The 24,911-nt window shown below is 41.0% G+C and overlaps 1 non-coding gene across 1 annotated transcript; it reads left to right on the forward strand.

The window, feature by feature from the left end:
• The first annotated feature begins 11,707 nt into the window (after positions 1 to 11,707).
• On the forward strand, positions 11,708 to 11,815 carry LOC112718934 (small nucleolar RNA R71). Its single transcript, XR_003161260.1, has one exon. It is a non-coding gene; the product is annotated as a small nucleolar RNA R71 (small nucleolar RNA).
• Positions 11,816 to 24,911: the final 13,096 nt, after the last annotated feature.

A 24,911-nucleotide genomic window follows, 5' to 3' on the forward strand; every position in this document is an offset into this window, starting at 1 on the left:
ATTAAACCTTTCTCAACAGACAAGGCAACATACTTGAAATGAAATCATTAATTGTTAGCAAGTATTTTTGAAAATGGAAAGAAATTGATTTTGAAAATATATGATTGAAAAGATATGGTTTGAAAAAGATTTGATTTTGAAAAATTATGAAAACTTGGAAAAAAAATTTGAATTAAAAACAAAATCTTCCCTCTTATGCCATCCTGGCGTTAAACGCCCAGAATGGTACCCATTCTGGCGTTTAACGCCCAAAATGCTACCCTTTTGGGCGTTAAATGCCAGTTTTCCTTCTTCACTGGGCGTTTTGAATGCCCAGCTTTTTCTATGTAATTCCTCTGCTGTATGTTTTGAATCTTCAATTCTCTGTATTATTGACTTGAAAAGACACAAATTAAAAATTTTTTTGAATTTTTTATGATGAGAATTAATCAAAATGCAACTAAAATCAACTAAACAATGCATGCGAGACACCAAACTTAGAAGTTTGTATACTACTGACACTAACAAATTGAGAATGCATATAAGAAACAACAAAACACTCAAGACAAGAGAATTTAAAGATCAGAGCAAGGAAATCATCAAGAACAACTTGAAGATCAATGAAGAACATAATGCATGTAATTTTAAAAAATTAGAAGACTAAAAACATGCAATGGACACCAAACTTAAAAATTAGACACTAGACTCAAACAAGAAACATAAAATATTTTTTATTTTTATGATTTTATAAAATATTTTTGTGATTTTTCGAAAATTATATGGAAAAGAAAATAAAGATATCAAAATTTTTAATAAGAATTCCAGGAATCATGCAATGTTAGTCTAAAGCTTTAGTCTAAAAAGAATTAGACATGGCTAGCCAAGCTTCAGTAGAACATTACATTCAAGAGCTAAATTGATGAAAATCAATCAGCTTTGGTGATGATAAGAACATCACCTTGAAACTCTAGAATTCATTCTTAAAAATTCTGAAGAAAAATACCTAATCTAAGCAACAAGATGAACCGTCAGTTGTCCAAACTCGAACAATCCCCGGCAACGGCGCCAAAAACTTGGTGTTGTTGCCGGATCAAAACTTGGCACTGTTATTGCAGGGAACAAATGCGAAATTGTAGTTAGGACATTTAATTCCCCGGCAACGGCGCCAAAAACTTGGTGCACGAAATTGTGATCATCAATGGCGCCATCAACATGGTACGCTCAATTGCAATCTCAACTCTTTATCACAACTTTGCACAACTAACCAGCAAGTGCACTGGGTCGTCCAAGTAATAAACCTTACGCGAGTAAGGGTCGATCCCACGGAGATTGTTGGTATGAAGCAAGCTATGGTCATCTTGTAAATCTCAGTCAGGCGGATTCAAATGGTTATGGAGGATTGATAATTAAAAGATGAATAAAACATAAAATAAAGATAGAGATACTTATGTAATTCATTGGTGAGAATTTCAGATAAGCGTATGGAGATGCTTTGTCCCTTCCGTCTCTCTGCTTTCCTACTGTCTTCATCCAATCCTTCTTACTCCTTTCCATTGCAAGCTGTATGTTGGGCATCACCATTGTCAATGGCTACAGTCCCATCCTCTCAATGAAAATGTTCAACGCGCTCTGTCACAGCACGGCTATTCGTCTGTCGATTCTCGATCATGTCGGAATAGAATCTAGTGATTCTTTTGCGTCTGTCACTAATGCCCCACAATCTTGAGTTTGAAGCTCGTCACAGTCATTCAATCCTTGAATCCTACTCAGAATACCACAGACAAGGTTTAGACCTTCCGGATTCTCAAGAATGCCGCCATCAATTCTAGCTTATACCACGAAGATTCTGATTAAGGAATCCAAGAGATATCCACTCAATCTATGGTAGAACAGAGGTGGTTGTCAGGCACACGTTCATAGGTGAGAATGATGATGAGTGTCACGGATCATCACATTCATCAAGTTGAGGAACAAGTGATATCTTAGAACAAGAATAAGCTGATTTGAATAGAAGAACAATAGTAATTGCATTAATACTCGAGGTACAGTAGAGCTCGACACCTTAATCTATAGTGTGTAGAAACTCCACCATTGAAAATACATAAGTGATAATAGTGATCATTGGCTTCGGCCCCAGAGAGGGAACCAGAAGAACCAAGATGATCTAAGAACTAGACGTCCAAAGATAAAAATACAATAGCAAAAGGTCCTATTTATAGAGAACTAGTAGCTTTGGGTTTACAAATATGAGTAAATGACGTAAAAATCCACTTTCGGGCCCACTTGGTGTGTGCTTGGGCTGAGCATTGAAGCTTCTATGTGTAGAGACTTTTCTTGGAGTTAAACGCCAGCTTTTGTGCCAGTTTGGGCGTTTAACTCCCACTTCTGTGCCAGTTCCGGCGTTTAACGCCGGGCAGTCTTGAGCTGATTTGGAATGCCGGTTTGGGCCATCAAATCTCGGGTAAAGTATGAACTATTATATATTTCTGGAAAGACCAGGATGTCTACTTTCCAACGCAATTAAGAGCGCACCAATTGGGCTTCTGTAGCTCTAGAAAATCTACTTCGAGTGCAGGGAGGTCAGAATCCAACAGCATCTGCAGTTCTTTTTCAGCCTCTGAATCAGATTTTTGCTCAGGTCCCTCAATTTCAGCCAGAAAATACCTGAAATAAAAGAAAAATACACAAACTCATAGTAAAGTCCAGAAAAGTGAATTTTAAATAAATACTAATAAAAAATATAATAAAAACTAACTAAAATATACTAAAAACATACTAAAAACAATGCCAAAAAGCGTATAAATTATCCGCTCATCAGTAACCAGATCTCAAATCAATCTTGGAAAACACTCCAGCTCCTTGCAGTTGATCCATCAAGTCATCTATTCTTGGCAGTGGGTATTTGTTCTTCACCATCACTTTATTCAACTGACGGTAATCCACACACAATCGCATTCCTCCATCCTTCTTCTTTACCAATAAAACTGGCGATCCCCAAGGCGACACACTCGGTCGAATGAACCTCTTATTCAGAAGCTCCTCCAACTGAACCTTCAACTCGGTCAGCTCTTTTGGAGCCATCCTATACGGTACAACCGACACTGGTCCAGCTCCCAGCACCAATTCAATCGCAAACTCAATCTCTCTTTGAGGTGGGAACTCAGGGATATCTTCCGGAGATACCTCCGGACAATCTCTAACTACCAGGATCTGATCTAATCCTTGGGTATCACCCGAAGCATTAGCAGTTAACAAGATGTAACCCTGACACTTTTCCTCACTACAGTGCACCATAACAGTTTTCAGGTAATATCCCGCAGTTATCACTGCTCCACTCTCTCCTTCCGGTATAAATCAAATTGTCTGTTCAATGCAATCCAACAAAACTCGATTTTTTGACAACCAATCAAACCCCAAAATCATCTCCAACCCAACCATAGGTAAACAGATCAAATCATGCACAAAGTCTCTACCCTCAAGCTTGAAACCTACTTGTCTACAACCTCACCTAGTCATAACTGTTTGATGCGGAGTATGTACATGCAGATCAAAAGGTAACTCTGACATATTCAAGCCTAACTCCTCAACTTTAGCAAACGAGATAAACGAATGCGATGCTCCAATATCATATAATGCAATTAAAGTCTTATCACCAAATAAACAAATACATCTCATTAACGGATCCGCGTTGGAAGCATCCTTGGCATTCACAGCAAAGACTCGCCCCTGGTGCTGACTCTGACCCCCCATTCGGGTTCTTCCCCTGAGTGCAATCCCTTGCAATATGACCAGGCAAGCCATAGTTGAAGCAACCACTCTGACTTCCTCTCCCCTTGCCACACTGAAACTGATCGTGAGCATTCTTTCTGAAGCCTCATAGACCTTGATGCGCATATCCTCTTCTCTTAAAGTTTTGACCCCTCGAATGGTAAAACCTGCCATGCCCTTTGCTACTGCCTCCTCCATGAGTGTCCTTGGACGCAGCCACTGTCTTGGCATATTCTTCCACCACCCTTGCTTTGTTCACCAAGTCGGAGAAGACATGGATCTCTATAGGAGCCACAACAGTCATAATGCTATCCTTCAAACCCCTCTGGTACTTAATACACCTCCAGCTCTCGAAAGTCTCTGGGTCACCCTGACACACCCGAGAAAACCTACAAAGCTTTTTGAACTTATTGGTGTACTCAGCCACATACATGGAACCTTGCTTCAGCTGCATTAGCTCCATCTCCTTCGCTTCCCTTGCAGACTCAGAGAAGTACTTCTTGTAAAAGGCCGTTCAAAACACATCCCATGGAACATCAGCGTTCTGTAACTGTAGCAAGCGACACTCTGCTTGCCACTAGGGCTGGGCCTCTCCCGCAAGCTGATAAGTGGCAAACCCCACATACTGATTGTAAGGTACATGCTGCGCCTGTAAAGCACGCTCCATGGCCTGGAGCCAGTGGTCCACTTCAGTAGGATTGGTTGATCCTTGGAATGTTGGCGGATGAACCTTGAGGAAGGTAGCCAAAGTCATCGGAATGCCTCCCATGTTATCTCCGTTCCTTTCAGCGTTAGCATGAGCATTCCCTTCTCCGTCAACATTTCCGTTGTCGTTCTCATTTCCGTTGCCGTTCCTAGCCGGTTGACTTAGCCTCTGCACAACTTGCAGAGTCGCAGTAGCATTCGCCTCCATAGTGTTGGCTAGATTCGCCATCGCTACAATGAATTTAGCATGGTTGTCCGCCGGTTGCTCGTTCCTACTCTCACGTGAATATGCTCGACCTCGTCCGTGAGTAGCCATGTAGGATTTCTGTCTACACCAAAAAATCGATATCAAGGTGATCAGTCTCAATATCAAAAGTCTAGTGCTTCAAGTTATCCCAAACAAGAACTCACAAAAAAGCATGCTATACATATATCAAACAGATAACCTAACAGCATTAAAGAAAAGACACACAGAGTATGCAATGAAGCACAATCGGTCCATCCCTCGGGCTCACGAGGATGAACCGCTCTGATACCACTAAATGTAACACCCTAATTAGCCTAAGCGTTACCTCGCGTCGTAAAGCAAAGATTAATCAAAGGTTACGACAAGTCTAAGCTTTTACATATATTATATAGAAAGAATTAATAATATCTAGAAGCCCGATGAAGAATATAGCTCAAAAACAAGATTTTAAAAGCGCAAAGCATACTAACAAAGCTACTGACTTAGAGCATAAGAAAACAAGTGTACTAAGAAGCTACTGACTTAAAGCACGACTCGCGGAGTTTAAGCCGGCTAGCCGGATACAAACCATATATGAAACCAGACAGTAAAACAGCTTATACAAGTTTTGTTCTCTCAAACACAAGCCTCTATGCGAAACAGATTACAAAAGTGAGACACACATATATATAATAACTCAAAGGACTCCAAAAGTTATTGGTGCGCGAAATTGTGAACAATACTTTTTCACAACTCTCATAATCCCCGGTCATGAACCCCAAAAACTTGGTGGCTCAATACCATGGCATTACACAACTTCGCACAACTAACCAGCAAGTGCACTGGGTCGTCCAAGTAATAAACCTTACGCGAGTAAGGGTCGATCCCACGGCGATTGTTAGTATTGAAGCAAGCTATGGTCATCTTGTAAATCTTAGTCAGGCAAACTCAAATGTATATGGGTGATGAACGAAAATAACACAAAGGTAAAGATAGAGATACTTATGTAATTCATTGGTAGGAACTTCAGATAAGCGCATGAAGATGCCTTCCCTTCCGTCTCTCTGCTTTCCTACTGTCTTCATCCAATCCTTCTTACTCCTTTCCATGGCAAGCTTAAGCAAGGGTTTCACCGTTGTCAGTGGCTACCTCCCATCCTCTCAGTGAAAGCGATTGCATATGCTCTGTCACAGCATAGCGGAATTCATCTGTCGGTTCTCAATCAGGTCGGAATAGAATCCAGTGATTCTTTTGCGTCTGTCACTAACGCCCCGCCCTCAGGAGTTTGAAGCATGTCACAGTCATTCAGTCATTGAATCCTACTCAGAACGCCACAGACAAGGTTAGACCTTCCGGATTCTCTTGAATGCCGCCATCAGTTCTCGCCTATACCACGAAGACTCTGATCTCATGGAATGGTTGGCTCGTTTGTCAGACGAGCACTCGGTTGTCAGGCGATCAACCATGCATTGTGCAATCAGGAATCCAAGAGATATTCACTAGAGCCTTGATCGCTTGTAGAACAAGAATGGTTGTCAGTCACCTTGTTCATGGGTGAGAATGATGATGAGTGTCACGGATCATCACATTCATCAAGTTGAAGAACAAGTGATATCTTAGAACAAGAACAAGCGGAATTGAATGGAAGAACAATAGTAATTGCATTAATACTCGAGGTACAGCAGAGCTCCACACCTTAATCTATGGTGTGTAGAAACTCCACCGTTGAAAATACATAAGCATGAGGTCTAGGCATGGCCGAATGGCCAGCCTCCCAATGATCTAAGAACTAAAATGTCCAAAGATGATCTAGAGATCTAAAGTGATCAAAAGATTTCTAATACAATAGTCAAAGGTCCTACTTATAGAAAACTAGTAGCCTAAGGTGTACAGAAATGAGTAAATGACATAAAAATCCTCTTCCGGGCCCACTTGGTGTGTGCTTGGGCTGAGCAATGAAGCATTTTTCGTGCAGAGACTCTTCTTGGAGTTAAACGCCAGCTTTAGTGCCAGTTTGGGCGTTTAACTCCCATTTGGGTGCCAGTTCCAGCGTTTAACGCTGGGATTTCTGAGGGTGACTTTGAACGCCGGTTTGGGCCATCAAATCTTGGGCAACGTATGGACTATCATATATTGCTGGAAAGCCCAGGATGTCTACTTTCCAACGCCGTTGAGAGCGCGCCAATTGGGCTTCTATAGCTCCAGAAAATCCACTTCGAGTGCAGGGAGGTCAGAATCCAACAGCATCTGCAGTCCTTTTTGGTCTCTGAATCAGATTTTTGCTCAGGTCCCTCAATTTCAGCCAGAAAATACCTGAAATCACAGAAAAACACACAAACTCATAGTAAAGTCCAGAAAAGTGAATTTTAACTAAAAACTAATAAAAATATACTAAAAACTAACTAGATCATACTAAAAACATACTAAAAACAATGCCAAAAAGTATACAAATTATCCGCTCATCACAACACCAAACTTAAATTGTTGCTTGTCCCCAAGCAACTGAAAATCAAATAAGATAAAAAGAAGAGAATATGCAATGAATTCCAAAAACATCTATGAAGATCAGTATTAATTAGATGAGCGGGGCTTTTAGCTTTTTGCCTCTGAATAGTTTTGGCATCTCACTCTATCCTTTGAAATTCAGAATGGTTGGCTTCTTTAGGAACTCAGAGTCCAGATAGTGTTAATGATTCTCCTAGTAAAGTATGATGATTCTTGAACAAAGCTACTTATTGAGTCTTGGCTGTGGCCCAAAGCACTCTGTCTTCCAGTATTACCACCGGATACATACATGCCACAGACACATAATTGGGTGAACCTTTTCAGATTGTGACTCAGCTTTGCTAAAGTCCCCAATTAGAGGTGTCCAGGGTTCTTAAGCACACTCTTATTTGCCTTGGATCACAACTCTTTATTTCTTTCTTTTTTTTTTGTTTTTGAATAGAAATGCCCTTTTTTTTTCTTGCTTCAAGAATCATTTTGATGATTTTTCAGATCCTCAGTAACATGTCTCCTTTTTCATCATTCTTTCAAGAGCCAACATTCATGAACCACAAATTCAAGATACATATGCACTGTTTAAGCATACATTCAGAGAACAAAAATATTGCCACCACATCAAAATAATTATCTGTTATAAAATTCAAAATTCATGCAATTCTTTCTTTTATCAATTAAGCACATTTTTATTTAAGAAAGGTGATGGATTCATAGGACATTCATAACTTTAAGGCATAGACACTAAGACACTAATGATCACAAGACACAAACATGGATAAACATAAGCATAAAATTCAAAAAACAGAAGAATAAAGAACAAGGAAATCAAGGAACGGGTCCACCTTAGTGATGGCGGCTCTTCCTTGCTCTTGAAGATCCTATGGAGTGCTTGAGCTCCTCAATGTCTCTTCCTTGTCTTTGTTGCTCCTCCCTCATGATTCTTTGATCTTCTCTAATCTCATGAAGGATGATGGAGTGTTCTTGATGCTCCACCCTTAGTTGTCCCATGTTGGAACTCAATTCTCCTAGGGAGGTGTTCAATTTCTCCCAATAGTCTTGTGGAGGAAAGTGCATCCCTTGAGGAATCTCAGGGATCTCATGATGAGTGGGATCTCTTGTGTGCTCCATCCTCTTCTTAGTGATGGGCTTGTCCTCATCAATGGGGGTGTCTCCCTTTATGTCAACTCCCACTGAATAACAGAGGTGACAAATGAGATGAGGAAAGGCTAACCTTGCCAAGGTAGAGGACTTGTCCGCCACCTTATAGAGTTCTTGGGCTATAACCTCATGAACCTCTATTTCTTCTCCAATCATGATGCTATGGATCATGATAGCCCGGTCTATGGTAACTTCGGACCGGTTGCTAGTGGGAATGATTGAGCGTTGGATGAACTCCAACCATCCTCTAGCCACGGGCTTGAGGTCATGCCTTCTTAATTGAACCAGCTTCCCTCTTGAATCTCTCTTCCATTGGGCGCCCTCTTCACATATGATTGTGAGGACTTAGTCCAACCTTTGATCAAAGTTGACCCTTCTAGTGTAAGGATGTTCATCTCCTTGCATCATGGGCAAATTGAATGCCAACCTTACACTTTCCGGACTAAAATCCAAGTATTTCCCCCGAACCATAGTAAGATAATTCTTTGGATTCGGGTTCACACTTTGGTCATGGTTCTTGGTGATCCATGCATTGGCATAGAACTCTTGAACCATCAAGATTCCGACTTGTTGAATGGGGTTGGTAAGAACTTCCCAACCTCTTCTTCGGATCTCATGTCGGATCTCCGGATATTCACCCTTTTTGAGTGAAAAAGGGACCTCGGGGATCACCTTCTTCAAGGCCACAACTTCATAGAAATGGTCTTGATGCACCCTTGAGATGAATCTCTCCATCTCCCATGACTCGGAGGTGGAAGCTTTTGCCTTCCCTTTCCTCTTTCTAGAGGTTTCTCCGGCCTTGGATGCCATAAATGGTTATGGAAAAACTAAAAGCAATGCTTTTACCACACCAAACTTAAAATGTTTGCTCGTCCTCGAGCAAAAGAAGAAAGAAGAGAGTAGAAGAAGAAGAAATGGAGGAGGTGGAGAGGGCTTTGTGTTCGGCCAAAAGGGAGAAGAAGAAGTGGTTAAGGTGTGTGAAAATGAAGGAGTGAAGGAGGGTTTATATAGGAGAGGGGGAGAGAGATGTTCGGCCATTTGAGGGTGGGTTTGGGTGCGAAAGTGGTTTGAATTTGAATGGTGAGGTAGGTGAGGTTTTATGAAGGATGGATGTGAGTGGTGAAGAGAAAGATGGGATTTGATAGGTGAGGGGTTTTTGGGGAAGAGGTGTTGAGGTGATTGGTGAAGAAGAGAGAGAGTGGTAGGGTAGGTGGGGATCCTGTGGGGTCCACAGATCCTGAGGTGTCAAGGAAAAGTCATCCCTGCACCAAATGGCATTCAAAATCACGTTTTGAGCCATTTCTGGCGTTAAACGCCGGGCTGGTGCCCATTTCTGGCGTTTAACGCCAGCATCTTGCCCCCTTTCTGGCGTTTAACGCCAGTCTGGTGCCCCTTTCTGGCGTTAAACGCCCAGAATGGTGCCAGACTGGGCGTTAAACGCCCACCAGCTAACCTCACTGGCGTTTAAATGCCAGTGAGTTCTTCCTCCAGGGTGTGCTGTTTTTCTTCCTATTTTTCATTCTGTTTTTGCTTTTTTCATGGATTTTGTGACTTCTTATGATCATCAACCTACAAAAGAGATAAAATAACAAAAGAAAATAATTAATTATAAAACATTGGGTTGCCTCCCAACAAGCGCTTCTTTATTGTCACTAGCTTGACAGAGGACTCTCATGGAGCCTCAGAAATGCTCAGAACAGTGTTGGAACCTCCCAACATCAAACTTAGAGTTTGAATGTGGGGGTTCCACACCAAACTTAGAGTTTGGTTGTGGCCTCCCAACACCAAACTTAGAGTTTGACTGTGGGGGCTCTGTTTGGCTCTGTTTTGAGAGAAGCTCTTCATGCTTCCTCTCCATGATGACAGAGGGATGTCCTTGGGCCTTAAACACCAAGGATTCTTCATTCACTTGAATGATCAACTCTCCTCTATCAACATCAATCACAGCCTTTGCTGTGGCTAGGAAGGGTCTGCCAAGGATGATGGATTCATCCATGCACTTCCCAGTCTCTAGGACTATGAAATCAGTAGGGATGTAATGGTCTTCAACTTTGACCATAACATCCTCTACAAGTCCATAGGCTTGTTTTCTTGAGTTGTCTGCCATCTCTAGTGAGATTTTTGCAGCTTGCACCTCAAAGATCCCTAATTTCTCCATTACAGAGAGGGGCATGAGGTTTACACTTGACTCTAAGTCACACAAGGCCTTCTTGAAGGTCATGGTGCCTATGGTACAAGGTATAGAAAACTTCCCAGGATCCTGCCTCTTTTGAGGCAGTTTCTGCCTAGACAAGTCATTCAGTTCTTTGGTGAGCAAAGGGGATTCATCCTCCCAAGTCTCATTTCCAAATAACTTGTCATTTAGCTTCATGATTGCTCCAAGGTATTTAGCAACTTGCTCCTCAGTGACATACTCATCCTCTTCAGAGGAAGAATACTCATCAGAGCTCATGAATGGCAGAAGTAAGTCCAATGGAATCTCTATGGTCTCAGTTTGAGCCTCAGATTCCCATGGTTCCTCTTTGGGGAACTCATTGGAGGCCAGTGGATGTCCAGTGAGGACTTCCTCAGTGGCGTTCACTGCCTCTTCTTCCTCCCAGAATTCGGCCATGTTGATGGCTTTGCACTCTCCTTTTGGATTTTCTTCTGTATTGCTTGGAAGAGTACTTGGAGGGAGTTCAGTAATTTTCTTGCTCAGCTGACCCACTTGTCCCTCCAAATTTCTAATGGAGGACCTTGTTTCAGTCATGAAACTTTGAGTGGTTTTGATCAGATCAGAGACCATGGTTGCTAAGTCAGAGTTATTCTGCTTAGAACTCTCTGTCTGTTGCTGAGAAGATGATGGAAAAGGCTTGCTATTGCTAAACCTGTTTCTTCCACCATTATTGTTGTTGAAACCTTGTTGAGGTCTCTGTTGATCCTTCCATGAAAGATTTGGATGATTCCTCCATGAAGGATTGTAGGTGTTTCATAGGGTTCTCCCATGTAATTCACCTCTTCTATTGAAGGGTTCTCAGGATCATAGGCTTCTTCCTCAGATGAAGCTTCCTTAGTACTGCTTGGTGCATTTTGCATTCCAGACAGACTTTGAGAAATCATATTGACTTGTTGGGTCAATATTTTGTTCTGTGCCAATATGGCATTCAGAGTATCAATCTCAAGAACTCCTTTCTTCTGACTAGTCCCATTGTTCACAGGATTTCTTTCAGAAGTGTACATGAATTGGTTATTTGCAACCATTTCAATCAGTTCTTGAGCTTCAGTAGGCGTCTTCTTCAGATGAAGAGATCCTCCAGAAGAGTTATCTAAAGACATCTTGGACAGTTCAGAGAGACCATCATAGAAAATACCTATGATGCTCCATTCAGAAAGCATATCAGTGGGACACTTTCTGATCAATTGTTTGTATCTTTCCCAAGCTTCATAGAGGGATTCTCCTTCCTTCTGTCTGAAGGTTTGGACTTCCACTCTAAGCTTACTCAATTTTTGAGGTGGAAAGAACTTTGCCAAGAAGGCATTGACTAGCTTTTCCCAAGAGTCCAGGCTTTCTTTAGGTTGGGAATCCAACCATGTTCTAGCTCTGTCTCTTACAGCAAAAGGGAATAGCATCAGTCTATAGACCTCAGGGTCAACCCCATTAGTCTTGACTGTGTCACAGATTTGCAAGAACTCAGCTAAAAACTGATGAGGATCTTCCAATGGAAGTCCATGGAACTTGCAATTCTGTTGCATTAGAGAAACTAATTGAGGCTTAAGCTCAAAGTTGTTTGCTCCAATGGCAGGGATAGAGATGCTTCTCCCATAGAGGTCGGGAGTAGGTGCAGGTGTTTCAGCTGCCATGAGTTGTTTGCTCAAAGTTGTTTGCATTGTTGGCATTGTTGTTGTTTTCAGCTGCCATGAGTTCTTCTTCCTTGAAGAATTCGTTCAGGTGCTCTAAAGAGAGTTGTGCTTTGGCTTTTCTTAGCTTTCTCTTCAAGGTCCTTTCAGGTTCAGGATCAGCCTCAACAAGAATGCCTTTGTCTTTGCTCCTGCTCATAAGAAAGAGAAGAGAACAAGAAAATGTGGAATCCTCTATGTCACAGTATAGAGATTCCTTTAGGTGTCAGAGGAAAAGAAAAGTAGAAGACAGAAGTAGAAAATTCGAACTTAACAAAGGAGATGGAGTTCGAATTTTGCATTAAGGGATAGTGTTAGTCCATAAATAGAAGGATGTGAGAAGGAGGGAAGTAATTTTCGAAAATTAAGTGAAAGATTTTAAAAACATTTTTGAAAAACATTACTTAATTTTCGAAAATGAAAATGGAAAAGAGATCAAGTGATTTTTGAAAAAGATTTTGAAATTAGAAGTCAAAAAGATTTGATTGAAAACTATTTTGAAAAAGATGTGGTTAAGAAGATATGATTGATTAAAAAAAATGTGATTGAGAAGATATGATTTGAAAAACATTAAAAAGATTTGATTTGAAAATTAAAAAAAACTTGACTAACAAGAAAAGATATGATTCAAACATTAAACCTTTCTCAACAGAAAAGGTAACATACTTGAAATGTTGAATCAAATCATTGATTGATAGTAAGTATCTTTAAAAATGGAAAGAAATTGGTTTTGAAGAAGATTTGATTGAAAAATTGATTTGAAAAAGATTTGATTTTGAAAGGATTTTGAAAACTTAAAAAAAAAATTGATTTGAAAACAAAATCTTCCCTTCTAGCCATCCTGGCGTTAAACGCCCAGAATGGTGCACATTCTGGCGTTTAACGCCCAAAATGCTACCCTTTTGGGCGTTAAACGCCCAACCAGGTACCCTGGCTGGCGTTTAAACGCCAGTCTGTCCTTCTTCACTGGGCGTTTTGAACGCCCAGCTTTTTCTGTGCAATTCCTCTGCTGTATGTTCTGAATCTTCAATTCTCTGTATTATTGACTTGAAAAGACACAAATTAAAAATATTTTTGGATTTTTAATAATAAGGAAAAATCAAAATGCAACAAGAATCAAATAACAATGCATGCAAGACACCAAACTTAGCAGTTTGTATACTACTGACACTAACAAAATGAAAATGCAAATGAGACACTCAAGTCAATAGAATTCAAAGATCAGAGCACGAAAATCATCAAGAATTACTTGAAGATTCTTAAGACACATGCATGAATGCAATAAGAACAGAAACATGCAATTGACACCAAACTTATGATGAGACACTAGACTCAAACAAGAAATATTTTTGGATTTTATGATTTTTTTTAATTTTTTTTTGTGTTTTTCGAAAATTAAGTGGAAAAAGGTATCAAAATTCTTAATGAGAATTCCAGGAATCAGTGCAATGCTAGTCTAAGATTCCGGTCCAGGAATTAGACATGGCTTCACAGCTAGCCAAGCTTTCAGGGAAAGCTTCGGTCCAAAACACTAGACATGGCCAGAGGCCAGCCAAGCCTTAGCAGATCACTGCTCCAAAAGCAAGATTGATAAAAATCAACAAGCTTTTGTGGTGATAAGTTGAAACCTCGGTCCAATGAGATTAGACATGGCTTCTCAGCCAGCCAGATTTCAACAAATCATCATGAAACTCTAGAATTCATCTTCAAGAATTTCGAAAAAATAAATACCTAATCTAAGCAACAAGATGAACCGTCAGTTGTCCAAACTTGAACAATCCCTGGCAATAACGCCAAAAACTTGGTGTTGTTGCCAGATCTTGGCACTAATGTTACCAAAAGCTTGCTCAAAACTTGAACAATCACCGGCAACGGCGCCAAAAACTTGGTGCGCGAAATTGTGAACAATACTTTTTCACAACTCTCATAATCCCCGGTCATGAACCCCAAAAACTTGGTGGCTCAATACCATGGCATTACACAACTTCGCACAACTAACCAGCAAGTGCACTGGGTCGTCCAAGTAATAAACCTTACGCGAGTAAGGGTCGATCCCACGGAGATTGTTAGTATTGAAGCAAGCTATGGTCATCTTGTAAATCTTAGTCAGGCAAACTCAAATGTATATGGGTGATGAACGAAAATAACACAAAGGTAAAGATAGAGATACTTATGTAATTCATTGGTAGGAACTTCAGATAAGCGCATGAAGATGCCTTCCCTTCCGTCTCTCTGCTTTCCTACTGTCTTCATCCAATCCTTCTTACTCCTTTCCATGGCAAGCTTAAGCAAGGGTTTCACCGTTGTCAGTGGCTACCTCCCATCCTCTCAGTGAAAGCGATTGCATATGCTCTGTCACAGCATAGCGGAATTCATCTGTCGGTTCTCAATCAGGCCGGAATAGAATCTAGTGATTCTTTTGCGTCTGTCACTAACGCCCTGCCCTCAGGAGTTTGAAGCACGTCACAGTCATTCAGTCATTGAATCCTACTCAGAACACCACAGACAAGGTTAGACCTTCCGGATTCTCTTGAATGCCGCCATCAGTTCTCGCCTATACCACGAAGACTCTGATCTCACGGAATGGTTGGCTCGTTTGTCAGACGAGCACTCGGTTGTCAGGCGATCAACCATGCATCGTGCAATTAGGAATCCAAGAGATATTCACTAGAGCCTTGATCGCTTGTAGAACAAGAATGGTTGTCAGTCACCTTGTTCATGGGTGAGAATGATGATGAGTGTCACGGATCATCACATTCATCAAGTTGAAGAACAAGTGATATCTTAGAACAAGAACAAGCAGAATTGAATGGAAGAACAATAGTAATTGCATTAATACTCGAGGTACAGCAGAGCTCCACACCTTAATCTATGGTGTGTAGAAACTCCACCGTTGAAAATACATAAGCATGAGGTCTAGGCATGGCCGAATGGCCAGCCTCCCAATGATCTAAGAACTAAAATGTCCAAAGATGATCTAGAGATCTAAAGTGATCAAAAGATTTCTAATACAATAGTCAAAGGTCCTACTTATAGAAAACTAGTAGCCTAAGGTGTACAGAAATGAGTAAATGACATAAAAATCCTCTTCCGGGCCCACTTGGTGTGTGCTTGGGCTGAGCAATGAAGCATTTTTCGTGCAGAGACTCTTCTTGGAGTTAAACGCCAGCTTTAGTGCCAGTTTGGGCGTTTAACTCCCATTTGGGTGCCAGTTCCAGCGTTTAACGCTGGGATTTCTGAGGGTGACTTTGAACGCCGGTTTGGGCCATCAAATTTTGGGCAAAGTATGGACTATCATATATTGCTGGAAAGCCCAGGATGTCTACTTTCCAACGCCGTTGAGAGCGCGCCAATTGGGCTTCTGTAGCTCCAGAAAATCCACTTCGGGTGCAGGGAGGTCAGAATCCAATAGCATCTGTAGTCCTTTTTGGTCTCTGAATCAGATTTTTGCTCAGGTCCCTCAATTTCAGCCAGAAAATACCTGAAATCACAGAAAAACACACAAACTCATAGTAAAGTCCAGAAAAGTGAATTTTAACTAAAAACTAATAAAAATATACTAAAAACTAACTAGATCATACTAAAAACATACTAAAAACAATGCCAAAAAGTATACAAATTATCCGCTCATCAGTTATCAAGATCTTTCGCCCCTGTCACCAACCAGACAACTCACCGAGGTGGGTTGCGACCTGCATCTAAAAACACAATAGAAATATTGTATGAGAACCAGAGGTTCTCAGTATGGTAAAAGTGCTCAGTGATGTAGAATATAAGACGCCGAGATGCCAAAGGCAATCCTAGACTCCATATCCATCACAAGAATTCAAACTTAAAGTATTCTAAACTAAATCAGCATAAAAGTAATTCCTTAACTCAACTTAAGCCGTAGTATCATATAAGGGTATTCTATCTTATGGGATTTCTATTCTAATCAAACACAGTTGTCCCACAGCCTTCACCAACTGATCGGCCATTGATAGCGCAAAATTGGGATCTCTAATAATGGCATTCATGTTCGTTCTCTCCCTGGTAATGGCGTCAAAAACTTGGTGCATGATACCATGGTCCAAACATAACTTCACATCTTCGCACAACTAACCAGCAAGTGCACTGGGTCATCCAAGTAATAAACCTTACATGAGTAAGGGTCGATCCCACGGAGATTGTTGGTATGAAGCAAGCTATGGTCATCTTGTAAATCTCAGCTAGGCGGATAATAAATGGTTATGGAGTTTTTGAATAATAATAATAAATAAACAGAAAATAAAGATAGAAATACTTATGTAGATCATCGGTGGGAATTTCAGATAGGCGTATGAAGATGTTGTGCTCCTTCGAATCCCTGCTTTCCTACTGCCTTCATCCAATCCTTCTTACTCCTTTCCATGGCAAGCTGTATGTAGGGCATCACCGTTGTCAATGGCTACATCCCATCCTCTCAGTGAAAAAGGTCCAAATGCTCTATTACGGCACGACTAATCATCTGTCGGTTCTCGATCATGTCGGAATAGAATCCATTGATTCTTTTGCGTTTGTCATCACGCCCAACAATCGTGAGTTTGAAGCTCGTCACAGTCATTCAATCCCTGAATCCTACTCGGAATGCCACAGACAAGGTTTAGACTTTCGGGATTCTCATGAATGCCGCCATCAATTCTAGCTTATACCACGAAGATTCTGATTAAGGAATCCAAGAGATATGCGTTTGGTCTAAGGTAGAACGGAGGTGGTTGTCAATCACGCGTTCATAGGTGAGAATGATGATGAGTGTCATGGATCACCACATTCATCATGGTGAAGTGTAACGAATATCTTAGAACAGGAATAAACTGAATCGAATAGAGAATAGTAGTAATTGCATTGAAATTCGAGGTACAACAGAGCTCCACACCCTTAATCTATGGTATGTAGAAACTCCACCGTTGAAAATACATAAGTGATGAAGGTCCAGGCATGGCCAAATGGCCAGCCCCCAAAATGTGATCACAGGATCAAAAATACAATCCAGGATCTGATCAAAAGACCGAATGGTAAAAGACACCTAGTACAATAGTAAAATGTCCTATTTATACTAGACTTGCTACTAGGGTTTACAAAAGTATAATTGATGCAGAAATCCACTTTCGGGGCCCACTTGGTGTGTGCTTGGGCTGAGCTTGAGCTTCACACGTGCAGAGGCTTCTTTTGGAGTTGAACACCAAGTTGTAATGTGTTTTTGGCGTTCAACTCTGGTTCGTGACGTGTTTCTGGCGTTTGACTCCAGAATGCAGCATGGGACTGGCGTTGAGTGCCAGTTTATGTTGTCTAATCTCGAATAAAGTATAAACTATTATATATTTCTGGAAAGCTTTGGATGTCTACTTTCCAACGCCATTGAAAGCGCGGCATTTAGAGTTCTGTAGCTCCAGAAAATCTATTTCGAGTGCAGGGAGGTCAGAATCCAACAGCATCAGCAGTCGTTTGTCAGCCTTCTATCAGAGTTTTGCTCAGGTCCCTCAATTTTAGCCAGAAATTACCTGAAATCACAAAAAAACACACAAACTCATAGTAAAGTCCAGAAATGTGAATTTATCATAAAAACTAATGAAAAAATCCCTAAAAGTAGCTAGATCCTACTCAAAGCTACCTAAAAATAGTGCCAAAAAGCGTATAAATTATCTGCTCATCAGCCATGTGATCCCATCTCCACCACCTTCCGAACCTCCTCAGCCCCAGTAAAAGCACAAGTATATACAACACAAGTAAAACATAAGTAGAGGCATATACAGCAACTAATACAAGTAGTAATTAGACATGTTAAACAGATAGAGAAAACAACATCAATTCGACAAAGCAAACAAATAGGTAGAAAATGCACATGATGAATGTCTGCCCTACTGGCTGTGATATCATATTGTCGGTTCAACTGCCAACCCGACACATCTCCATGGAGATGTTGCTCTTCGGATTCATGGTGTGGGAACCCCCGAGATATAGTGCTCGGATCACTGTCTAGGATTTTGCACCTGCATGCTCTAATGATTCGAAGGGATGCGAGCGGAATCTATTGCCTCCGACCTCACATCTAAGTACAAGCGGGATGAACTACCGCCTTTACGCCGCCGCCGCTACCACGATAGGCGGGATCTAACCTCAGCCCCTGCCAGGCGCATAACGTCTCATAATCTCAATGAAAAAGTGGTATAGTGGATTTCAAAACATATTTAGTACAAGATGGATCCATCACTTCATTTAGAGTCCTAGACTTGTTTTCAACCACTATTCATTCACATCTCAGTTACTTGATTTCGCATTTCATTCATCAACCATCCATCACACATCATCAATCCTTCCCCAATACAACAGAAACCTAGTACTCTATTTGCTAACTTTTTCCAAATAATAGTGTGTAAAACCCTTAAACCATTTCCCATGTTTGAGCACCCAAAATTATGTCCACAAGTCTTAAAAAGGTGTTGTAGAACCTTACAACCTCGTCGGGAAGGGAAAATTAGTTCACTATTAATAGGATCTTTTGACATAGTATCTACACCTCATGACACTTTACACATTTCTCATTGTATCATCTACGGCATGAGTCTCTAAACCCCATGGTTGGGGGTGAGGAGCTCTGCTGTGTCTTGATGGATTAATACAATTACTACTGTCTTTCATTCAATCACACTTGCTTCTATTCTAAGATATCACTTGTTCTTCAACTTGATGAATGTGATGATCCGTGACACTCATCATCATTCTCGCTTATGAACGTGTGCCTAACAACCACCTCCGTTCTACTTTAGATTGAGTGAATATCTCTTGGATTCTTTAATCAAAATCTTTGTGGTATAAGCTAGAATTGATGGCGGCATTCAAGAGAATCCGGAAGGTCTAAACCTTGTCTGTGGTATTCTGAGTAGGATTCAAGGATTGAATGACTGTGACGAGCTTCAAACTCCTGAGGGCTGGGCATTAGTGACAGACGCAAAAGAATCACTGGATTCTATTCCAACCCGATTGAGAACCGACAGATGATTAGTCGTGCTGTGACAGAGCGCGTTGAACATTTTCACTGAGAGGATGGGAGGTAGCCATTGACAACGGTAAAACCCTACATACAGCTTGCCATGGAAGGAGTCTTGCGTGCATGAAGAAGAAGACAGTAGGAAGGCAGAGATTCAGAAGATAGAGCATCTCCAAAACCTCAACCTATTCTCAATTACTGCAAAACAAGTACTTATTTCATATTCTTTTACTTTTCACAATCAAACCTGATAATTATTGATATCCTGACTAAGAGTTATAAGATAACCATAGCTTGCTTCAAGCCGACAATCTCTGTGGGATCGACCCTTACTCACGTAAGGTATTACTTGGACGACCCAGTGCACTTGCTGGTTAGTTGTGCAGAATTGCAAAAGTGTGATTGAAATTTCATGCACCAAGTTTTTGGCGCCGTTGCCGGGGATTGTTCGAGTTTGGACAACTGACGGTTTATCTTGTTGCTTAGATTAGGACTGTTTTATTTTTTGTTGGTGTAGAGTCTTTTATTTGAGTTTAGTTTCATATTTTAAGTTTGGTGTCAATTGCATGCTTTTGTTTTCTTTTATTTTTCGAATTTGCCTATCCTTAGTCCTTTCTTGATCCTTAAAAATTCTAAGTTTGGTGTCTTCTTTGTGTTTTCCTTTAAGTTTTCGAAAATTTGTGTCTGATTTTCTAAAAATTTTAAGTTTGGTGTCATTTTGTTGTTTTTCTCTTTCCTCATTTCAAAAAAAAAAAATCAAATATTTTTCAAAATAATTTTCAATCATATCTTTTCAATTGCTAATTCCAAAATCTTTTTAATTAACTAATTGATTTACTTTTCAATTTGCTTTGATCTTATTTTCTTTTAGTTTTCGAAAATTTATTTTATTTTCCTTTTGTTTCATTTTATTTTATTTTTTTTCGGTCAAAAAAATTTTTTTACTTTACTTGTGAATTCATATCATATTCCATTTCTCCATCATGGACCTAACTGGAATTCAACAGTCCAGAAGGAGTCTGGGGTCATATGCTAACCCCATTACAGCTACATATGGGAGTAGCATCTGTATACCTGCCACTAAAGCAAGCAGCTTTGAGCTAAATTCTCAACTCATTATCATGGTGCAGCAAAATTGCCAGTATTCCGGTCTTCCACAGGAAGAACCTACTGAGTTTCTGGCACAATTCTTACAAATTGCTGACACAGTACGTGATAAAGAGGTAGATCAGGATGTCTACAGACTATTACTGTTTCTATTTGCTGTAAAAGATCAAGCTAAGAGGTGGTTGAATAACCAACCTACAGCAAGCATAAAGACATGGAAACAGTTATCAGACAAATTCCTGAATCAATTTTACCCTCCAAAAAGGATGACACAGCTAAGGCTGGACATCCAACGCTTTAAACAAGAGGATAATGAATCCCTTTATAATGCCTGGGAGAGGTATAGAGGTATGCTAAGAAAATGCCCCTCTGAAATGTTTTCAGAGTGGGTACAGTTAGACATCTTCTACTATGGGCTTACAGAAAAAGCTCAGATGTCTCAAGACCATTCATCTGGTGGATCTATACATATGAGGAAGACGATTGAAGAGGCTCAAGAGCTTATAGATACTATTGCTAGAAATCAATATTTGTACTCTATCAATGAGTTCTCTACAAAAGAAGAAGCTATGGCAGTAGCCACTGGTCCTAATCCTCAAGAACAGATGGTTGAGCTTAATCAGCAATTACACTGATGACAAAACAGTTAGCAGAATTTAAAGAGATGCTCCAAGAAACTAAAATTGCTAACAAGAACATAGAATCACAGTTGAATCAGGCAAAACAGCAGTTATCTAAACAGATAACAGAAGAATGCCAAGCAGTTCAACTGAGGAGTGGGAAGACATTGAATAACACTGCTCAAAGTAGCAAGAAGCCAATAAAGGAACAATTGACAGAGGATAACCAAACCACTGTCCAAAATCCCTCTGAGGACAGTAAGAGCCCAGAGAGGAATACTCTTAGCGTCCAAACGCCAAAAAGGGGGGAAAAGCTGGCGTTAAACGCCCACTCCCTGCCCAATTCTGGCGTTCAAACACCAGAAAAGGGGGAAAAGTTGGCGTTAAATGCCCATTCTTCACCCAATCCTGGCGTTCAGATGCCAATGGGGAATCAGACACCTGAGAGTGCTGATAATAACCCCTCTAAAAAGGCTTCTCCAATCACTTCTGTAAGGAATAAACCTACAGCAACTAAGGTTGATGAATATAAAGCCAAGATGCCTTATCCTCAAAAACTCCGCCAAGCGGAACAGGATAAGAAATTTGCCCGCTTTGCAGACTATTTAAGGACTCTTGAAATAAAGATTCCGTTTGCAGAGGCACTTGAGTAAATACCTTCTTATGCTAAGTTCATGAAAGAGATCTTAAGCCATAAGAAGGATTGGAGAGAAAATGAAAAAGTGTTTCTCACTGAAGAATGCAGTGCAGTCATTCTGAAAATCTTACCAGAAAAGCTTCAAAATCCAGGAAGCTTTATGATACCATGCACATTAAAAGGTGCTTGCACCAAGACAGCCATGTGTGACCTTGGAGCAAGTATCAATCTAATACCTGCATCCACTATCAGAAAGCTTGGGTTGACTGAAGAAGTCAAACCAACCCGGATATGCCTCCAGCTTGCTGATGGCTCCATTAAATATCCATCAGGCATAATTGAGGACATGATTGTCAAGGTTGGGCCATTCGCCTTTCCAACTGACTTTGTAGTGCTGGAAATGGAGGAGCACAAGAGTGCAACTCTCATTCTAGGAAGACCTTTCCTAGCAACTGGACGAACTCTTATTGATGTACAAAAAGGGAAAGTAACCCTGAGAGTCAATGAGGATGAGTTCAAGTTGAATGCTGTAAAAGCTATGCAGCACCCAGACACACCAAATGACTGCATGGGCACTGACATTATTGACTCTTTGGTGGAAGAGATCAATATGACTGAAAATCTAGAATCAGAGCTAGAGGACATCTTCAAGGATGTTCAGCCTGATCAGGAAGAACGTGAGGAAACAAAAGAATTTTTGAGAATTCCTCAGGAGGAGGATAAGCCTCCCAAACCTGAGCTCAAACCATTACCACCATCCCTGAAATATGCATTTCTGGGAGAAGGTGATACCTTTCCTGTAATCGTAAGCTCTGCTTTAAATCCACAGGAAGAGGAAGCACTGATTCAAGTGCTAAGGACGCACAAAATAGCTCTTGAGTGGTCCATAAGTGATCTTAAGGGCATTAGCCCAGCAAGATGTATGCACAAGATCCTATTGGAGGATAATGCCAAACCAGTGGTCCAACCACAAAGGCAGCTAAATCCAGCCATGAAAGAGGTGGTGCAGAAAGAGGTCACTAAATTACTAGAGGCTGGGATTATTTATCCTATTTCTGATAGCCCCTGGGTAAGCCCTATCCAAGTTGTCCCCAAGAAGGGAGGCATGACAGTAGTTCATAATGAAAAAAATGAACTGGTTCCTACAAGAACAGTCACAGGGTGGCGTATGTGTATTGACTACAGAAGGCTCAATACAGCCACCAGAAAGGATCATTTTCCTTTACCATTCATAGACCAAATGCTAGAAAGACTAGCTGGTCATGATTATTACTGCTTTTTGGATGGCTATTCAGGTTACAACCAAATTGGAGTAGATCCTCAAGACCAGGAGAAAACAGCATTCACTTGCCCTTCTGGTGTGTTTGCCTACAGGAGGATGCCTTTTGGTCTGTGTAATGCTCCTGCAACCTTTCAGAGATGCATGCTATCCATCTTCTCTGATATGGTGGAGAAATTTCTGGAAGTCTTCATGGATGACTTCTCAGTATATGGAGACTCATTCAGCTCCTGTCTTAACCACCTAGCACTTGTCCTAAAAAGGTGCCAAGAGACTAACCTGGTTTTAAACTGGGAGAAATGTCACTTTATGGTGATTGAAGGAATTGTTCTTGGGCACAAAATTTCAAGCAAAGGAATAGAGGTGGATAAGGCAAAGGTAGAGGTAATTGAAAAATTACCACCACCTGCCAATGTTAAGGCAATCAGAAGCTTTCTGGGACATACAAGATTCTACAGAAGGTTTATAAGGGATTTTTTGAAAATTGCTAAACCTCTGAGCAACCTGCTAGCTGCCGACACACCATTTGTGTTTGACACACAGTGTCTGCAGGCATTTGAGACCCTGAAAGCCAAGCTGGTCACAGCACCAGTCATCTCTGCACCAGACTGGACATTGCCATTTGAACTAATGTGTGATGCCAGTGACCATTCCATTGGTGCAGTGTTGGGACAGAGGCATAACAAGCTTCTGCACGTCATTTATTATGCCAGCCGTGTTCTAAATGATGCACAAAAGAATTACACAACCACAGAAAAAGAGTTACTTGTAGTGGTCTATGCCATTGACAAGTTTAGATCCTATCTAGTGGGATCAAAGGTGATTGTGTACACTGACCATGCAGCTCTTAAGTACTTACTCACAAAGCAGGATTCAAAACCCAGGCTTATAAGATGGGTGTTACTTCTGCAAGAGTTTGATATAGAAATAAGAGACAGAAAAGGGACAGAGAACCAAGTAGTTGATCATCTGTCCCGAATAGAACCAGTAGCTGGGGCGTCCCTCCCTTCTACTGAGATCTCTGAGACATTCCAAGATGAGCAACTCTTTGCCATTCAGGAAGCTCCAAGGTTTGCAGATATTGCAAATTACAAAGCTGTGAGGTTCATACCTCAGGAGTACAGCAGGGTGCAAAGAAAGAAATTAATTTCAGATGCCAAGTACTACCTATGGGATGAGCCATATCTCTTTAAGAGATGTGCAGACGGAATGATCCGCAGATGTGTACCCAGAGAGGAAGCACAAAGGATCCTATGGCACTGCCATAGATCACAGTATGGGGGACATTTTGGAAGTGAGCGAACAGCCACTAAAGTCCTCCAATGTGGCTTCTACTGGCCTACTCTCTATAGAGATGCCCGAGAGTTTGTGCGCAACTGTGACAGCTGCCAAAGAGCTGGTAACTTGCCTCACAGATACGCCATGCCTCGACAAGGGATCTTAGAGATTGAATTGTTTGACGTATGGGGGATTGACTTCATGGGTCCGTTCCCACCATCATACTCAAACACTTACATTCTGGTGGCAGTGGACTATGTATCTAAGTGAGTAGAAGCAATTGCTACACCCACTAATGACACTAAGACCGTGCTGAAATTCCTCTAGAAACACATCTTCAGCAGATTTGGTGTTCCCAGAGTCTTAATCAGTGATGGGGGTACTCATTTCTGCAATAAACAGCTCTACTCTGCTATGATCCGATATGGAATTAGTCACAAAGTGGCAACCCCGTATCATCCACAGACAAATGGGCAAGCTGAAGTCTCTAACAGAGAGCTAAAAAAAATCCTAGAACGGACTGTAATTGCCCGTAGAAAGGATTGGGCAAAGAGCTTGGATGATGCTCTGTGGGCATACAGAACAGCATTCAAGACTCCAATAGGAACCTCTCCATACCAACTTGTGTATGGCAAGGCCTGTCATTTGCCCGTGGAACTGGAACATAAAGCCTATTGGGCAACTAGATTCCTAAACCTGGATGCTAAGTTAGCTGGTGAAAAAAGACTGCTCCAGCTAAATGCGTTAGATGTATTCAGACTCAGTGCCTT

This window comes from Arachis hypogaea, chromosome 10 (genome assembly GCF_003086295.3).
Source record: "Arachis hypogaea cultivar Tifrunner chromosome 10, arahy.Tifrunner.gnm2.J5K5, whole genome shotgun sequence".
NCBI lineage: Eukaryota > Viridiplantae > Streptophyta > Magnoliopsida > Fabales > Fabaceae > Arachis > Arachis hypogaea.